General features: G+C 42.5%; 1 pseudogene; it reads right to left on the reverse strand.

Annotated features, from left to right (window-relative positions):
* Nucleotides 1-435: 435 nt before the first annotated feature.
* LOC135556917 (protein regulator of cytokinesis 1-like) lies at nucleotides 436-16,476 on the reverse strand (annotated as a pseudogene).
* Nucleotides 16,477-17,308: the final 832 nt, after the last annotated feature.

Below are 17,308 nucleotides of genomic sequence, written 5' to 3' on the forward strand. Positions count from 1 at the left end.
TGGGAGAGGGCCCTGGAGGATCTAATGACAACGGAGGGCTCTATTTATTCCGTAATCGCAGAAATTCTCAAATTGAGGGCAATGTTCCCACATTCACGGTAAACGCTACAGATGTCTGCTTAATAGGAAAATACAGTGAAATATAATGCTTCAGTGATACAGATTAAATAGAGCCCATTGTGCAGCAATATATTAACCTTTTAATTGGTCATGTTCACTAGGGCACACTGTAGCAGAACATTTTGAAACACAAAACAAGTGTGTAGCAGTCCTTTTATGAACACAGCCATGGGGTTTTACTCCATCAGAATAGAGATATGATGGATTATTGATTTGCGAGTAAACATTTATTTTCACCCCACTTGCCTTGACTTTTCCCACTTGCTTTCACAATACTGTAAAAAAAAATATATATAAAGACAACAGAAATGGATGCTCATTTGGAAATATTTAATTACGGTTTGCAAATCACCAACAGTCAAAGAGTATGCGATGTCAGTGGTACCCCGCCCCCCCCCCCAAAAAATCTAAAAGGTGACTGAAGATGTAGTGTAAAGCCAATGTTTATATGGCAGAATGATCATTTGCTACAAGCCCCCATAAGAAGTACAAAAATGTACTCTACTACCAACATGGATGATTAAAATAATAATAGATTGGAGTGTTATATAGAGGATGTTAAAAGTTTAATGAAAACTGTTTTTCCATAGATCTAGCAAGTCCTCCCAACGTTTCATTCAGCTCATAGATCAGAGAAGCTTAAAAATCGAGAAGAATGAATATAATACAAATCTTTCGGACAAATGAGTAGAGTTCAGTACATTCAGTAGGTGTTGACATCTCCATGTAGAAATGGGACACAGACAATATAAACTGGGAAGACCTGAGGCCAGAAAGTATAGTTCGGAGGATTCAGGATCACGGTAGTCGTTCAGAGCCCTCAGAGAGATGGAGGATCACGGTAGTCATTCAGAGCCCTCAGAGAGATGGAGGATCACGGTAGTCATTCAGAGCCCTCAGAGAGATGGAGGATTCAGGATCACGGTAGTCGTTCAGAGCCCTCAGAGAGATGGAGGATCACGGTAGTCATTCAGAGCCCTCAGAGAGATGGAGGATCACGGTAGTCATTCAGAGCCCTCAGAGAGATGGAGGATCACGGTAGTCATTCAGAGCCCTCAGAGAGATGGAGGATCACGGTAGTCATTCAGAGCCCTCAGAGATGACGACAAGTGAAACATCAGCAGTGCTAGAAGAACATTTGAGCTGAGAGACTCCGAGAGAGGGGTGCAAGTTTCTGTTCTCATTGCAGTTACATTCAGTAGGCGTTAACAGATTCCCTTCATCTGGACATGCAGAAATGGACCTGGACAGAAACCGTGAAATTCAGTCAGATGATTCAGGGTCAGGTGTGGTTCTGTCTGATCCTTCAGCTCAGAGACGAGTGCCAGTAGAGTTCAGATGTCCTGTCTTGACATTAGATTTGGAAGCTTTTGAGAGATCTCGCTGGAGGAGGAGAATAAAGTTACTAATACAAAAACATACATGCGGTACAAAGTGGTCCTGTACATACATGCGGTACACAGTGGTCCTGTACGTTACATGAGGACAAAACACAGGAAGGAAAATGTCTTGGAGAAGGTGAGTGGAACATCCCTTTAACTTCCTGTGCAGTGTGCAAAAAAAAACCCAGAAGGTTATTATAAATGTGAAGAGAGATAGAAGACACAGAATAACATGGCTGGGTGACAATAGTTTAACCAAAAACCTTGTGATAAAAGTCAATATGAAAACCCAGCAACACAGTCCAGTTCAACAGTGTACGTTTGATCTTCAATAAAAATGTGCATATTGTTCCTCACAAGATGGTGAGGCCAACCGAACCGGAGCAGGCTCTCGGTTGCACTCCGTTAGTCAAAGCTGAAAAGTAGGCATAACTTCAGCATGCAACCTTGGTTAGCAACTTAGCATGGTGAGCCTCACTGATTGTTACGGTGTTAAGTAAAAATGTCCATTCATACAGACCTGGTAATGGCGGTGGATTCAATGTTGACAAAATCCTTCTAAAATAGAATGTAGAGTTAGACGTTCAGAGGAAATCTATTCAAGACAGCTTGCTTTCACTTAAAGGAAAAATTCACCTAAAACCACATATTCCTCTAATTTAGTGTCAAATGTTTATTTATATAGGCAAGTCAGAGAAGAACCAAATTCTTATTTACAATGACGGCCAATTGTGTGGCCGCCCTATGGGACTCCCAATCACGGCCGGATGTGATACAGCCTGGATTCGAACCAGGGACTGTAGTGACACCTCTGAGATGCAGTACATTAGACAGCTGCACCACTCGGGAGCCCGATTAAAGAATATAGCAAAACAAATATGATTGTCTTATTGGAGGGAAGACATCTTATCTAGTTATGACATCAGCCAGTATTGAAATCTGACATGTATGATAGATGTTGTATTCCTATTAACTTCCTGTGTAGAGAGATAGAGACTTCCTATTAACTTCCAGTGTAGAGAGAGAGAGAGACTTCCTATTAACTTCCTGTGTAGAGAGAGAGAGACTTCCTATTAACTTCCAGTGTAGAGAGAGAGAGAGACTTCCTATTAACTTCCTGTGTAGAGAGAGAGAGAGACTTCCTATTAACTTCCTGTGTAGAGAGAGAGACTTCCTATTAACTTCCTGTAGAGAGACTTCCTATTAACTTCCTGTGTAGAGAGAGAGAGAGACTTCCTATTAACTTCCTGTGTAGAGAGAGACTTCCTATTAACTTCCTGTGTAGAGAGAGACTTCCTATTAACTTCCTGTGTAGAGAGAGAGAGACTTCCTATTAACTTCCTGTGTAGAGAGAGAGAGACTTCCTATTAACTTCCTGTGTAGAGAGAGAGAGACTTCCTATTAACTTCCTGTGTAGAGAGAGAGACTTCCTATTAACTTCCTGTGTAGAGAGAGAGACTTCCTATTAACTTCCTGTGTAGAGAGAGACTTCCTATTAACTTCCCGTGTAGAGAGAGAGAGACTTCCTATTAACTTCCTGTGTAGAGAGAGACTTCCTATTAACTTCCTGTGTAGAGAGAGAGAGACTTCCTATTAACTTCCTGTGTAGAGAGAGAGAGACTTCCTATTAACCTCCTGTGTAGAGAGAGACTTCCTATTAACTTCCTGTGTAGAGAGAGAGAGACTTCCTATTAACTTCCTGTGTAGAGAGAGAGTCTTCCTATTAACTTCCTGTGTAGAGAGAGAGAGACTTCCTATTAACTACCTGTGTAGAGAGAGAGAGACTTCCTATTAATTTCCTGTGTAGAGAGAGAGAGACTTCCTATTAATTTCCTGTGTAGAGAGAGAGAGACTTCCTATTAACTTCCTGTGTAGAGAGAGAGAGACTTCCTATTAACTTCCTGTGTAGAGAGAGAGACTTCCTATTAACTTCCTGTGTAGAGAGAGAGACTTCCTATTAACTTCCTGTGTAGAGAGAGAGAGAGACTTCCTATTAACTTCCTGTGTAGAGAGAGAGAGACTTCCTATTAACTTCCTGTGTAGAGAGAGAGAGACTTCCTATTAACTACCTGTGTAGAGAGAGACTTCCTATTAATTTCCTGTGTAGAGAGAGAGAGACTTCCTATTAATTTCCTGTGTAGAGAGAGAGAGAGACTTCCTATTAACTTCCTGTGTAGAGAGAGAGAGACTTCCTATTAACTTCCTGTGTAGAGAGAGAGACTTCCTATTAACTTCCTGTGTAGAGAGAGAGAGACTTCCTATTAACTTCCAGTGTAGAGAGAGAGAGACTATCACTGTGGTACGTTAATACAGGACAGACCTCTACCTACTTGAACGCCAATAACTCAGATACACATGAAATGACCCAGGTAATCGATAGAACATCACTCAGAGATGCACAAAAACAATATAACATTGAAAAATGGGTGAATCTTTCCTTTAAGTGTATAAGACTGGTGCAATTCTCTCACTGTACAGACATGCATAGCCACGTATCTCTGACTGGATTGTGTGTTGCTGGGTTCATGATTGGCCGGTAGGTGATGACCTAGGGAAATTACCGAAAATTCCGAATAGGTGCTGGCCACAGAGTTAACGGTGATGTTACAGCGCGAGGCAGGGGTTCTCAGCGCCGTGCCGTTCAGGTGGGAGACGTTCTCCTTGTTGCGTTCCACTGTGTGGGGGGTTCTTCCAACACGACCAGGGGTCCTCAGAGGAATCTGGGAGGGGGTGGGGGGGGGGGTGTTAGTGCTCTCTAACATATAAAGTGAAGCAGACGGGTATCATAGGGTCTGTAACTCAGTTTAAGCTATGAGTCTCGTGTTGTTACCATGTTTCCCCTCTTCAACTGACTCAACATGGCTGTTATTGAGACTGGATCCTTATGAGATGACAAGGAAAAACAAACACTGTCGGTGATGATCATAAGGGGATCCGACCATGCTGACAGTCTGAGGACCGGGGACTGTGTGTACTAACCATGCTGACAGTCGTAGGTGGTCTGAGGACCGGGGACTGTGTGTACTAACCATGCTGACAGTCGTAGGTGGTCTGAGGACCGGGGACTGTGTGTACTAACCATGCTGACAGTCTGTGGTCTGAGGACCCTGTGTACTAACCATGCTGACAGTCTGAGGACCGGGGACTGTGTGTACTAACCATGCTGACAGTCTGAGGACCGGGGACTGTGTGTACTAACCATGCTGACAGTCTGTGGTCTGAGGACCCTGTGTACTAACCATGCTGACAGTCTGAGGACCGGGGACTGTGTGTACTAACCATGCTGACAGTCGTAGGTGGTCTGAGGACTGGGGACTGTGTGTACTAACCATGCTGACAGTCTGGGGACCGGGGACTGTGTACTAACCATGCTGACAGTCTGAGGACCCTGTGTACTAACCATGCTGACAGTCTGTGGTCTGAGGACCGGGGACTGTGTGTACTAACCATGCTGACAGTCTGTGGTCTGAGGACCGGGGACTGTGTACTAACCATGCTGGCAGTCGTAGGTGGTCTGAGGACCGGGGACTGTGTACTAACCATGCTGACAGTCTGAGGACCGGGGACTGTGTACTAACCATGCTGACAGTCTGTGGTCTGAGGACCGGGGACTGTGTACTAACCATGCTGACAGTCGTAGGTGGTCTGAGGACCGGGGACTGTGTACTAACCATGCTGACAGTCGTAGGTGGTCTGAGGACTGGGGACTGTGTACTAACCATGCTGACAGTCTGTGGTCTGAGGACCGGGGACTGTGTACTAACCATGCTGACAGTCGTAGGTGGTCTGAGGACCGGGGACTGTGTACTAACCATGCTGACAGTCTGTGGTCTGAGGACCCTGTGTACTAACCATGCTGACAGTCTGTGGTCTGAGGACCGGGGACTGTGTACTAACCATGCTGACAGTCGTAGGTGGTCTGAGGACCGGGGACTGTGTACTAACCATGCTGACAGTCGTAGGTGGTCTGAGGACCGGGGACTGTGTACTAACCATGCTGACAGTCTAGGTGGTCTGAGGACCGGGGACTGTGTACTAACCATGCTGGCAGTCGTAGGTGGTCTGAGGACTGGGGACTGTGTACTAACCATGCTGACAGTCTGTGGTCTGGAGGACCGGGGACTGTGTGGCATTCAGCTGGGGAAAGGAGAAAACGACATGCAGACTAGACAGATCCGGGCATTCAGTGGTTTTTAACCCAGACTAGACATTCCGGGCCGTGGTTTTTAACCCAGACTAGACATTCCGGGCCGTGGTTTTTAACCCAGACTAGACATTCCGGGCCGTGGTTTTTAACCCAGACTAGACATTCCGGGCCGTGGTTTTTAACCCAGACTAGACATTCCGGGCCGTGGTTTTTAACCCAGACTAGACATTCCGGGCCGTGGTTTTTAACCCAGACTAGACATTATGGTTGTTGAGGAGGAACTACCCCTCACTACCTTCAGGCTCTGCTCAAACCCAACATCCCAAGCCAATCAATGGTCTCTTTGCCCTCCCACCCATCCCTACGTGAGGCCAGTCAGCCCAGTCCAAGCGCTTCTCTGTCTTGTCACCCCAATAGTGGAACCAGCTTCCCCCTGAAGCTATGACAGCAGTCTCTTCCCATCTTCCTAAAACATCTGAAACCCTACCTCTTCAACAATTATCTTGAATAATCCCACAGCACCACCAACCCCCTCCCCCCATACTAGCTTTAAATTTTATCACAAAACAACCCCATTGGTGTCAAATCAACTGGTTTACCTTTCTTGCTTTGCCAGGCGTAGGGGTCTCTGCAAGGCGTCTTTTGGAGGGGGTTCGTTGAGCAGTACCATACAGCATGTCTTGTTCTATCTGCTGGTTCTTCTTCAGTTGCTGTTTGTTTCACAGATCACAGTCAGTATTTCTCATGTGAACCAGATTCACTCTATACTAGGAAACACTGGAAATTTGTCCATAGTTAAGATGTGTGTGTTTGTCATTGCAACCCCCCCCCCCCCACTCTTCCTAGAATATATCACTGATCTGATTATGACATGGTTGGGGAAAGCTGTGTCGAGGAGACTGACTTCAATCTCATCGAAGCCTATCTAATCAAGTGAGAGCAGTGATTGCCTCAAAGGGAGGAAGGAAGCACATTGAAAGTGCCCAAACAGGGCCGTTGTGTCTCATCTAAAAGCATTGAAACAGGGCCGTTGTGTCTCATCTAAAAGCATTGAAACAGGGCCGTTGTGTCTCATCTAAAAGCATTGAAACAGGGCCGTTGTGTCTCATCTAAAAGCATTGAAACAGGGCCGTTGTGTCTCATCTAAAACCATTGAAACAGGGCCGTTGTGTCTCATCTAAAACCATTGAAACAGGGCCGTTGTGTCTCCTCTAAAAGCATTGAAACAGGGCCGTTGTGTCTCCTCTAAAAGCATTGAAACAGGGCCGTTGTGTCTCCTCTAAAACCCGTTTTGTCTCATCTAAAACCATTGAAACAGGGCCGTTGTGTCTCATCTTACTCTCTCATTCTTCTCTCTCTCCTTCTCCAGCCGCAGTAGTTCCCACTGCTCCTGTACATACTGGAGGAACCGTTGTCCGTTAACCAGGAACTCTCTGTACTGCTCCTCCTCCCATTGGTCGATCTGGGTTTTCAGGCTCTTCTCCAACTGGAACACACGAGAGAACATGTTTCAAGTTAATGTGCCCCTCTTTTAATGGCTCCTGAGGTGTCACAATAGAAAATAAAAACACAGAAATATATAACACATAAAGAAAACCAGGCTAGCTATTCAGGTCAGAGAGCCTGTGGGTAGAAAAATAACCAATTAACATGACAATCTGAAGAACACTACTTAGCCTCACCTTTGGCAGGCTTTTCTGCAGCTCGGCCCTCTGCTTCTCCTCTTTAAGAAGGTTCCCTCCTCGGTTGTTGAATCTAGAAGGATCCGTTGCCTTTTTCTGTGGAGAATTCAACCATGATCTTGACAAATATATTCACTTGAGAAACACACCCGAAACTCGTGAGTCAGTGGAAAAGTGAAGGGTGGGGGGTTCAGCGTGACGACAGATGGAAGGTGATGTCACGGACACAATATACACAACACAGACTGAGATTAAAGATTTGAAGTCATATTCCTCACTAAAAAGTGCTCACCTCCAGTTGTAGGAACAGAGTCCAGCTGTCTTGCCACCTGGTCACTCCTTCAAACAGCTCCCTGTGGTCGTCGTAGTGCTTCTTCAGACTCAGGAGCTCCTCCTGGTGTAGGTTCAGCATCTCCTCAGTGTAGTCATCTGAGGGAATAAAGTATCAATGTGTTATTTATCAATCTCAGTCGGACAACCAGGATTGTGTTCATTGGTCACCAAAAATGGAAGACAACTGACAAACGAGGTGGGGACGACCTGGACTATTGTCTAATAAGAAACACCATATTAATTTGCAAAACGTTTCTCTGTGATGTACCAGATGAACACCACCCGGGACATTACATTCATAACAGGGACCATTCCAATCAAAATTCGTACTACGATACTGTATTTACAAACAACAACTGACCACCATAGTAGGGTGTGAAGGCTTGTCTCTGCTCCAGGCTGTAAGAAACACCTCTCCCAGAACAGAGCCACCTCGGCCCTGATGGCTTCTACCACGTTCCTCATGTTCTTGATCTTCAGCTGCTCCAGACGCCGGCACTCAGCTTGTAACTGGGGAGCGGGGTGGGGACACAACACGTACTGATTCATTCAATTCAGAACATTCACTCAGGTGAGTAATATTTCCCAACGTATTCAATTACTCATGGTAAATAAAGTTGGACCTAGGGTTTGTTTGAAAGGAAGTCCCTTGCAAATGCAAAATGTAAAAACATAAATAAAAAGAAATTGTAATAAGGGTCTGGATAGGTATAGCATAGTGCTGGAGGTTCCACCACGGTTTCCACTGTACAGGACCCACCAAACAAGACTTAAGTAGGGTTGCAAAATTCCAGTAACTTTCCCAGAATTCCCTAGTTTCCCAGAAATCCTGGTGAGAAGATTCCTGGAATCAGGAGGGAATAAGCAGGAAAACCAGAATCCCACCCCCCCCCCAACCAAAATGTAGAATTTTGGGAAATTCACCAAATAATTTTTCAACCTTAAAATGTATGTCAGAACACATGGCCCAGTCCAGGAATTCAACCTTAAAATGTTAAACTCACAGCATCCATGTTCTTCGTCCTGCACTGGACCATGTGTTCTGACATTCCATCTCTCTCCTCCTGGGGCACCTGCAGCCTCTCCCACAACTCCTGGATCTTAGCGCGGTAGGAGCTACACACGAGCTCGTTCTCCGTCTTGCGATCCTCCAGCTGAGAATAACACAACAATAAGTATGGTTAGGGGCGGCAGGGTAGCCTACTGGTTAGAGCGTTGGACGAGTAACCGGAAGGTTGCAAGTTCAAATCCCCGAGCTGACAAGGTACAAATCTGTCGTTCTGCCTCTGAACAGGCAGTTAACCCACTGTTCCCCGGTAGGACGTCATTGAAAATAAGATTGTGTTCTTAACTGACTTTGTTTTGTTTAAAGTGTTGTTTTGATGGACAAATGGGCTTCTGTGTTACATTTGTAAACATTTATCTGATCGTTATGTAGATGTATCAAATACCACCCAACAAGAGTGAAACCATCCCAAGAGAAAGTTTAAACTAAAACGCAAGCCTAAAAACAGTCAGAAAATTGCTCTTACAATATCACATTTTATTAGTCACAAGTGTAGACCTTGCAGTGAAATGCTTACTTACGAGTCCCTAAAAAACAATGCAGTTAAAATAAATAAGTTAAAATATGGATAAGAATAAGAAATAAAAGTAACAAGTAATTAAAAAGCAGCAGTAAAATAACAATAGCGAGACTATACATAGGGGGGTACCGGTACAGAGTCAATGTGTGGGGGCACCGGTTAGTTGAGGTAATATGTACATGTAGGCAGAGTTATTAAGTGACTATGCATAGATGATAACAGAGGGAAGCAGAGGTGTAAAACCGGAGGGGGGGCAGTGAAAATATATATTTTTTTACACCTATATTTAACAAGGCAAGTCGCTTAAGAACACATTCTTATTTTCAATGACGGCCTAGGAACGGTGGGTTAACTGCCTTGTTCAGGGGCAGAATGACAGATGTTTACCTTGTCAGCTCGGGGATTCAATCTTGCAACCTTACGGTTAACTAGTCCAACACTAACCACCTGCCTCACGAGGAGCCTGCCTGTTACGCGAATGCAGTAAGAAGCCAAGGTAAGTTGCTAGCTAGCATTACATTTATCTCATAAAAAACAATCAATCAATCATAATCACTAGATAACTACACATGGTTGATGATATTACTAGTTTATCTAGCATGTCCTGCGTTGCATATAATCGATGCAGTGCATATTCGTGAAAAAGGACTGTCGTTGCTCCAAAGTGTACCTAACCATAAACATCCATGCCTTTCTTAAAATCAATACACAGAAGTATATATTTTTAAACCTGCATATTTAGCTAAAAGAAGGTTAGCAGGCAATATTAACCAGGTGAAATTATGTAACTTCTCTTGCGTTCATTGCACGCAGAGTCAGGGTATATGCAACAGCTTGGGCCGCCTGGCTCTTTACGAACTAATTTGCCAGCATTTTACGTAATTATGACATAACATTGAAAGTTGTGCAATGTAACAGGAATATTTAGACTTATGGATGCCACCCGTTAGATAAAATACGGAACGGTTCCGTATTTCACTGAAAGAAAAAACGTCTTGTTTTCGAGATTATAGTTTCCAGATTCAACCACATTAATGACCTACGGCTCGTGTTTCTGTGTGTTATGTTATAACTAAGTCTATGATTTGATAGAGCAGCCTGACTGAGCGATGGTAGGCACCAGCAGGCTTGTAAGCATTCATTCAAACAACACTTTCGTGCGTTTTGCCAGCAGCTCTTCACAATGCTTCAAGCATTGAGCTGTTTATAACTTCAAGCCTATCAACTCCCGAGATTAGGCTGGTGTAACCGATGTGAAATGGCTAGCTAGTCAGCAGCGGGGTGCGTGCTAATAGCGTTTCAAACATCACTCGCTCTGAGTAGTTGTTCCCCTTGCTGTGCATGGGTAACGCTGCTTTGAGGGTGGCTGTTGTCGATGTGTTCCTGGTTCGAGCCCAGGTAGGAGCGAGAAGAGGGACGGAAGCTATACTGTTACACTGGCAATACTAAAGTGCCTATAAGAACATCTAATAGTCAAAGTTATATGAAATACAAATCGTATAGAGAGAAATAGTCCTATAATAGCTACAACCTAAAACTTCTTACCTGGGAATATTGAAGTCTCATGTTAAAAGGAACACATGGTTGTGTTCATATGCTTTCATATGTTCTCATGTTCTGAGCAAGGAACTGAAACGTTAGCTTTCTTACATGGCACATATTGCACTTTTACTTTCTTCTCCAACACTTAGTTTTTGCATTATTTCAAACAAATTTCATTATTTATTTGAGGCTAAATTGATTTTATTGATGTATTATATTAAGTTAAAATAAGTGTTCATTCAGTATTGTTGTAATTGTCATTATTACAAATATATAAAAATAAATTGTCCGATTAATCGGTATCGGCTTTTTTTTGGTCCGTCCAGTCATGAGTGAACAGGGAATACAGGAGGGGACTGAGAACACACCCGAGGGGTCCGTGTTGAGGATACCCTCGTCTTACCAGACGCCGCTGTTCTATCCTGCCGGTACAGCGTATAACCAGCCAGCTGTATGTTGATAGTGTCGTCATTCAAGCACGACTCCGTGAAGCATAAGATATTACAGTTTTGAATGTTGGTAGTTTAATCTTCCTCGTAGTTCATTGATTTTATTCTCCAAACATTGCATGTTTGCTAGCAGAATGGAAGGAAGTGGGGGTTTATTCGATCGCCTACAAATTCTCCAAAGGCAGCCCGCCCTGTGGTCCCCTTTTCTCCGCCTCCTCTTCACGCAAATCACAGGGATTTGGGCCTGTTCCCGAGAAAGCAGTATATTGTTCACGTCGGACTCGTTAAAGTAAAAAAAAAGAATTCTGCCAGTGATGAGTAATTCTGATGAGTAGTCCTGATGTCCAGTAGTTATTTTTGGTCATAAGAAATGGTAGCGGCAACATTATGCACAAAATTAAGTTAAAAACGCAAAAAAAAAAAAAAAATAGGTTGGGGACACGTGGAACATCAGCCTCTTCTCCTGCACCATTGTAATCAATATGGCACATCTTTAAATAAATGAGGCATTCTGACAGAAAATAACAGAAAATGGTTAATGTACATGAAAAGGGCTGTATGCCCAGGTCTCACCTGTCCCAGCAGCAGTTGGAGAGCTGTGATGTTGTCGCTGGACAGACAGAAGGCCTCCTCGTCCTCACACACCACGTCCCTCTCAAAGCTGGTGTCTGGCAGATGGTCCAGCTCCTCCATACACACAATGATCTGACGCTTGATACCCACAAACTTATCGTGGCGACGATCCTGGAACATACAATGAAGAGCATAAATCAACTTACACAAAGATTGTCTGAATGAACATATAAAATGCAACATTTAAAGTGTTGGTCACGTGTTTCAAGAGCTGAAAATAAAAGATCACAGAAATGTTCCATACACACAAAAAGCTTATTTCTCTCAAATGTTGTGCGCAAATGTATTTACATTCCTGTTAGTGAGCATTTCTCCTTTGCCAAGATAATCCATCCACCTGACAGGTGTGGCATATCAATAAGATGATTAAAACAGCATCATTACACAGGTGCACCTTGTGCTGGGGACAATAAAAGGCCACTTAACATGTTCAGTTGTCACACAACACAATGCCACAGATGTCTAAAGTTTTGAGGGAGCGTGCAATTGGCATGCTGACTGCAGGAATGTCCACCAGAGCTGTTGCCAGATAATGTAATGTTAATTTCTCTACCATAAGCCTCCTCCAAAGTCGTTTTAGAGAATTTGGCAGTAGGTCCAACCGGCCTCACAACCGCAGACCATTTGTAACCATGCCAACCCAGAAAAACTAAGCTCATAGAAAAAAAATATAACGAAATGGAATTAAAATAATTTTGTTGTTTAAAAGTCAATTTGTTGTTTAAAACTTCTTAGGGCTGAGATCCCGCTAACGGGATCGATATGACAACAGCCAGTGAAAGTGCAGGGCGCCAAAATCAAAAACAGAAATCCCATAATTAAAATTCCTCAAACAAAGAAGTACTTCACCTCATTTTAAAGATACCCTTCTTGTTAATCCCACCACAGTGTCCGATTTCAAATAGTCTTTACGGCGAAAGCACCAAACGATTATGTTAGGTCAGAGCCAAGTCACAGAAAAACATAGCCATTTTTCCAGCCAAAGAGAAGAGTCACAAAAATCAGAAATATAGAGAGAATTAATCACTAACCTTTGATGATCTTCATCAGATGACACTCGTAGGACTTCATGTTACACAACACATGTATGTTTTGTTCGATAAAGTTCATATTTATATTTAAAAAAAATTGCAGTATACTTTGGCGCGTTATGTTCAGTAGTTCCAAAAACATCCGTTGATTTTGCAGAGATTCTCATAATAAATGTTGATGAAAATACAAGTGTTATGCATGGAACTTTAGATACACTTCCCCTTAATGCAACTGCTGTGTCAGATTTCAAAAAAGCTTTACGGAAAAAGTAAACCATGCAATAATCAGAGTACGGCACTCAGAAACCAAACAAGCCAAAAAGATATCCGCCATATTGTGCAGTCAACAGAAGTCAGAAATAACATTATAAATATTCACTTACCTTTGATGATTTTCATCAGAATGCACTCCCAGGAATCCCAGTTCCACAATAAATGTTTGTTTTGTTCAATAATGTCCATCATTTATGTCCAAAATAGCTACTTTTGTTAGCACGTTTTGTAAACAAATCCAACCTCACAAAGCGCGTACACTAGGAGCACACGAAATGTCAAAAAGTTCCATTACAGTCCGTAGAAACATGTCAAATGATGTATAGAATCAATCTTTAGGATGTTTTTAACATAAATCTTCCAAAATGTTCCAACCGGAGAATTCCTTTGTCTGTAGAAAAACAATGGAACGCGAGCTACCTCTCACGTGAACGAGCGTCACGGGCTTGTGGCACTCTGCCAGACCACTGACTCAAAGAGCCCGTATGAGCCCCTCCTTTACAGTAGAAGCCTCAAACAAGTTTTTAAAGACAGTTGACATGTAGTGGAAGCCTTAGGAAGTGCAACATGACCAATATCCCACTGTATCTTCAATAGGGAATGAGTTGAAAAACAACTAACCTCAGATTTCACACTTCCTGGTTGGATTTTGTTTCACAGGTTTTTGCCTGCCATATGAGTTCTGTTATACTCAAAGACATCATTCAAACAGTTTTAGAAACTTTAGAGGGTTTTCTATCCAAATATACAAAAAAATATGCAAATATTAGCAACTGGGACTGAGTAGCAGGCAGTTTACTCTGGGCACCTTATTCATCCAAGCTACTCAATACTGCCCCCAGTCATAAGAAGTTAAAAACCAAAAAATTACAGAAATGTTGGTTAATCGCTCAGCACTATTAAATATGCATCCGAATTGTATCACTTCATGCCTCTTCAAACATACAGCGCTGCAATTCTCAAATTAATCTACAAGAAATCTGTGTATATTGGGTTTGCTGTGCTTAAGTGACAGGCCCTCTTTCCTATGTCTATTGTACATCATACTATTCTTAGGGCCATAAATTGTTCATTTTATTTTTATATTTTAGTCATTTAGCAGACGTTCTTATCCAGCGCGACTTCCATTAATAATTATGGTTAAGTGCCTTGCTCAAGGACACAGACAGATTTTTAACCTAGTCAGCTCGGTGATTCAAAACAGTGACCGTTCGGCTCCTGGCCCAATGCCATTAACCACTAGGCTACCTTCGGCCAACCACAAACTGACCAAGAAACTCCCCCTCCCCCAAATGGACATGTATGAACACCATGAAGGATGATGCAGACGTACCTTCTCTTTAGTGAGATCATTCAGGTAGGAGTGGTAGCTGTCCAGCTGTTCCAGGGATGGGACAGAGTCCATGTCGATACAGAAGGGAACTGAACACATGATGTCACACAGCTCCCGGTCCTGCTTGTACAAAGTCTTCAGGTCTTTAACCCTCTGACTCTTCTGTTTCATCATCATCTCCAGCCGTGACCGAATGTCCTTCTCCAGCTGCAGCATCGTCCTCCCCTCGTCCTCCTATAGACACATCGAGACGGGTTGAAAGGAACATTAACAAGCTGTAACATTAGGATAATGAAGTAACACACGGCTCTACACTGACCTTTTTCTACGAGGAGCACATGTGAGCATAATTTGGAAGATGTAGGCGCACACAAAGTAATTTAGGAGCACAATGAAAAATATTTGAGGTAATAAAGCTAGAATCCTTCATTTCTATAGTTAAAAAAAATCCAGGTCACATAGCAAAATATACAAGTAAAATATCTTTACTGTAACAATATTGCGTGTACCAATTTGGATTCTAAAAACAGAAAACAAACTCATGAAAAATATGCATTTGTTACCTCAAAATACAAAAATCTGGAATAAGCTATCTATAAACTAGAAGGAATAAGCTTAACTCAAGTCAAGAGAGAAGTGGACCTCAAAGGGGGATAGTTGAAGCTCAGTGCACAGAACATCCAGCTCTTTGCGACAGGACTCTATGCTGCTCATCAATCTCTTCCTTAAACAGTCCTCCTCTGCGATCATCATGTCCAGCAAGCCCTAGTAGAATAGAACACACACAGGGCAAAATACATTCCATTGGTTAATAAGTGAATTTACCGTCCTGGCTCCAGCTCCTTTTGTACTGTCTTACCATTTGTCAACTACTATGGTCATTGTCACAACAATGCATGGCAATGACCAAGGGAGTTTAGTAAGCCACAAGAAAGCACAAACAGATTTAATCATCTTTTGAAAAGAACCCCAAACTCACTTTGATATGTTTCTTGACAACATCAGTCCTCTGTAGTCGCTGGTCCTCTGGAATGCCTATTTCTTCCCAGATGTCCTTCAACTGGTTCAGGGCTCGATTCAGACATGCCACAGATTCTGCAGCATGGACTTCACTGTAGAGGACATTTTTAAGCAGGTGAAAGCATGTCACATAAATGTGTTATGAATGCTGCAGCCTGCAACTATAGGAAAGAGTACAGATTAGGTTCACACTCTCCATATATACTTTTGTGTGCATTGCAGAGCTTGTTGTTGATCAACAGAGTAACTGAGCAGGTTCTCTACAGTGTCAGGTGACACGTAGCTACTGCAGCCAAGTTGTCATGGACATTTTGTCTGATCAGTAGCTGGTTGACATTCCTCTTGGCAGGCTAAACAGGTTAGTCGACTACGTTAATTGAGTTGCCAAAACAGTCCATCTAGTTAAACTATCCATTGTTTTTAAAAACATATGTTTAGCTAACGTTAGCTCATCTTTGCATACTTTACAGTAACGTTAGCTAGCTAGTTATGGCAGCTTATCATTTTAATATCAAGTGAAGGAGATTACCAAACGGTTTAGTTAGCCGTGTAGTCCAATTTAGCTAGCCAGATAAAGTTAACTAGTTAGGTACTACAGTAGTAACGGTAGCGTAACTAATGTTAGTTATTCCCGACGGGATAACGTTAGCTACTGCAGCACTGTGTGCCAACATTCATTTATTTAACGTTGTATAGTATGCTATGCTAGCTCTCATTATTAGTTAGCTAGCTAACGTTAACAACAGTCAAGGACATCATCCAAACACAGCAATCCACACACACAATTTTGGGGGACTAACCTTCTCCTCATGGTTACGCTCCACTGGGGATTTTTTTTTTAAACGTGTTATCTTAACTAAATACGTCTCTTTTAACACAATAGAACAAATGAAAGGTTGCTATCTGTGTCCAAGCGTCGTTTTGCCGTCTGCGACTCTGTTCAAATTCTGCACCGAAACGTGGCCTCGGTTTCTATTGGTCGATATGGAGAATACGTCAATAAACTGCTTTCTGTGGGCGTGGCCACAGCGTTTGACGACTTGAAGAGCTCACCTTTGATTTTTATTATTGAGGGGACAGCAATCATAGCTGAATATTTTATTACCTGAAAATAACATATATTAGCTGCTATAGTTATAATATGAATAGTCATTTTTATTTGAATATATGTCTATAAGCCTGTGCATTACTGTTGAGGCACTAACTAACTACTGCAATTTACACTCTAAATGAAACTAAAAGGGATTAAGACCTGCCATACCCTTTGTTTCAGAACTGTTTCCAAACCAGTACAGACATACACCCCAAAACTGACCTGAGATTGGTTCCCTTTTTATCATCTATTGAAGTGATCAGACCGAGGAGGAGGTTGAAGGTAGAGCATGACAACAGAGGAAAAATAATGATTGCTGCCACTCCTCTGCTCCTTCTTTACTCATGATAGACTAGTGTTTCAATTGTCTATACTTATGATAGACTAGTGTTTCCATTGTCTTTACTCATGATAGACTAGTGTTTCCATTCTTTACTCATGATAGACTAGTGTTTCCATTCTTTACTCATGATAGACTAGTGTTTCCATTCTTTACTCATGATAGACTAGTGTTTCCATTCTTCATTCATGATAGACTAGTGTTTCCATTCTTTACTCATGATAGACTAGTGTTTCCATTCATGATAGACTAGTGTTTCCATTGTCTTTACTCCCTAGATAGACTAGTGTTTCCATTGTCTTTACTCATGATAGACTAGTGTTTCCATTGTCTTTACTCATGAT

Source organism: Oncorhynchus masou, chromosome 15 (assembly GCF_036934945.1).
Source record: "Oncorhynchus masou masou isolate Uvic2021 chromosome 15, UVic_Omas_1.1, whole genome shotgun sequence".
Lineage (NCBI taxonomy): Eukaryota > Metazoa > Chordata > Actinopteri > Salmoniformes > Salmonidae > Oncorhynchus > Oncorhynchus masou.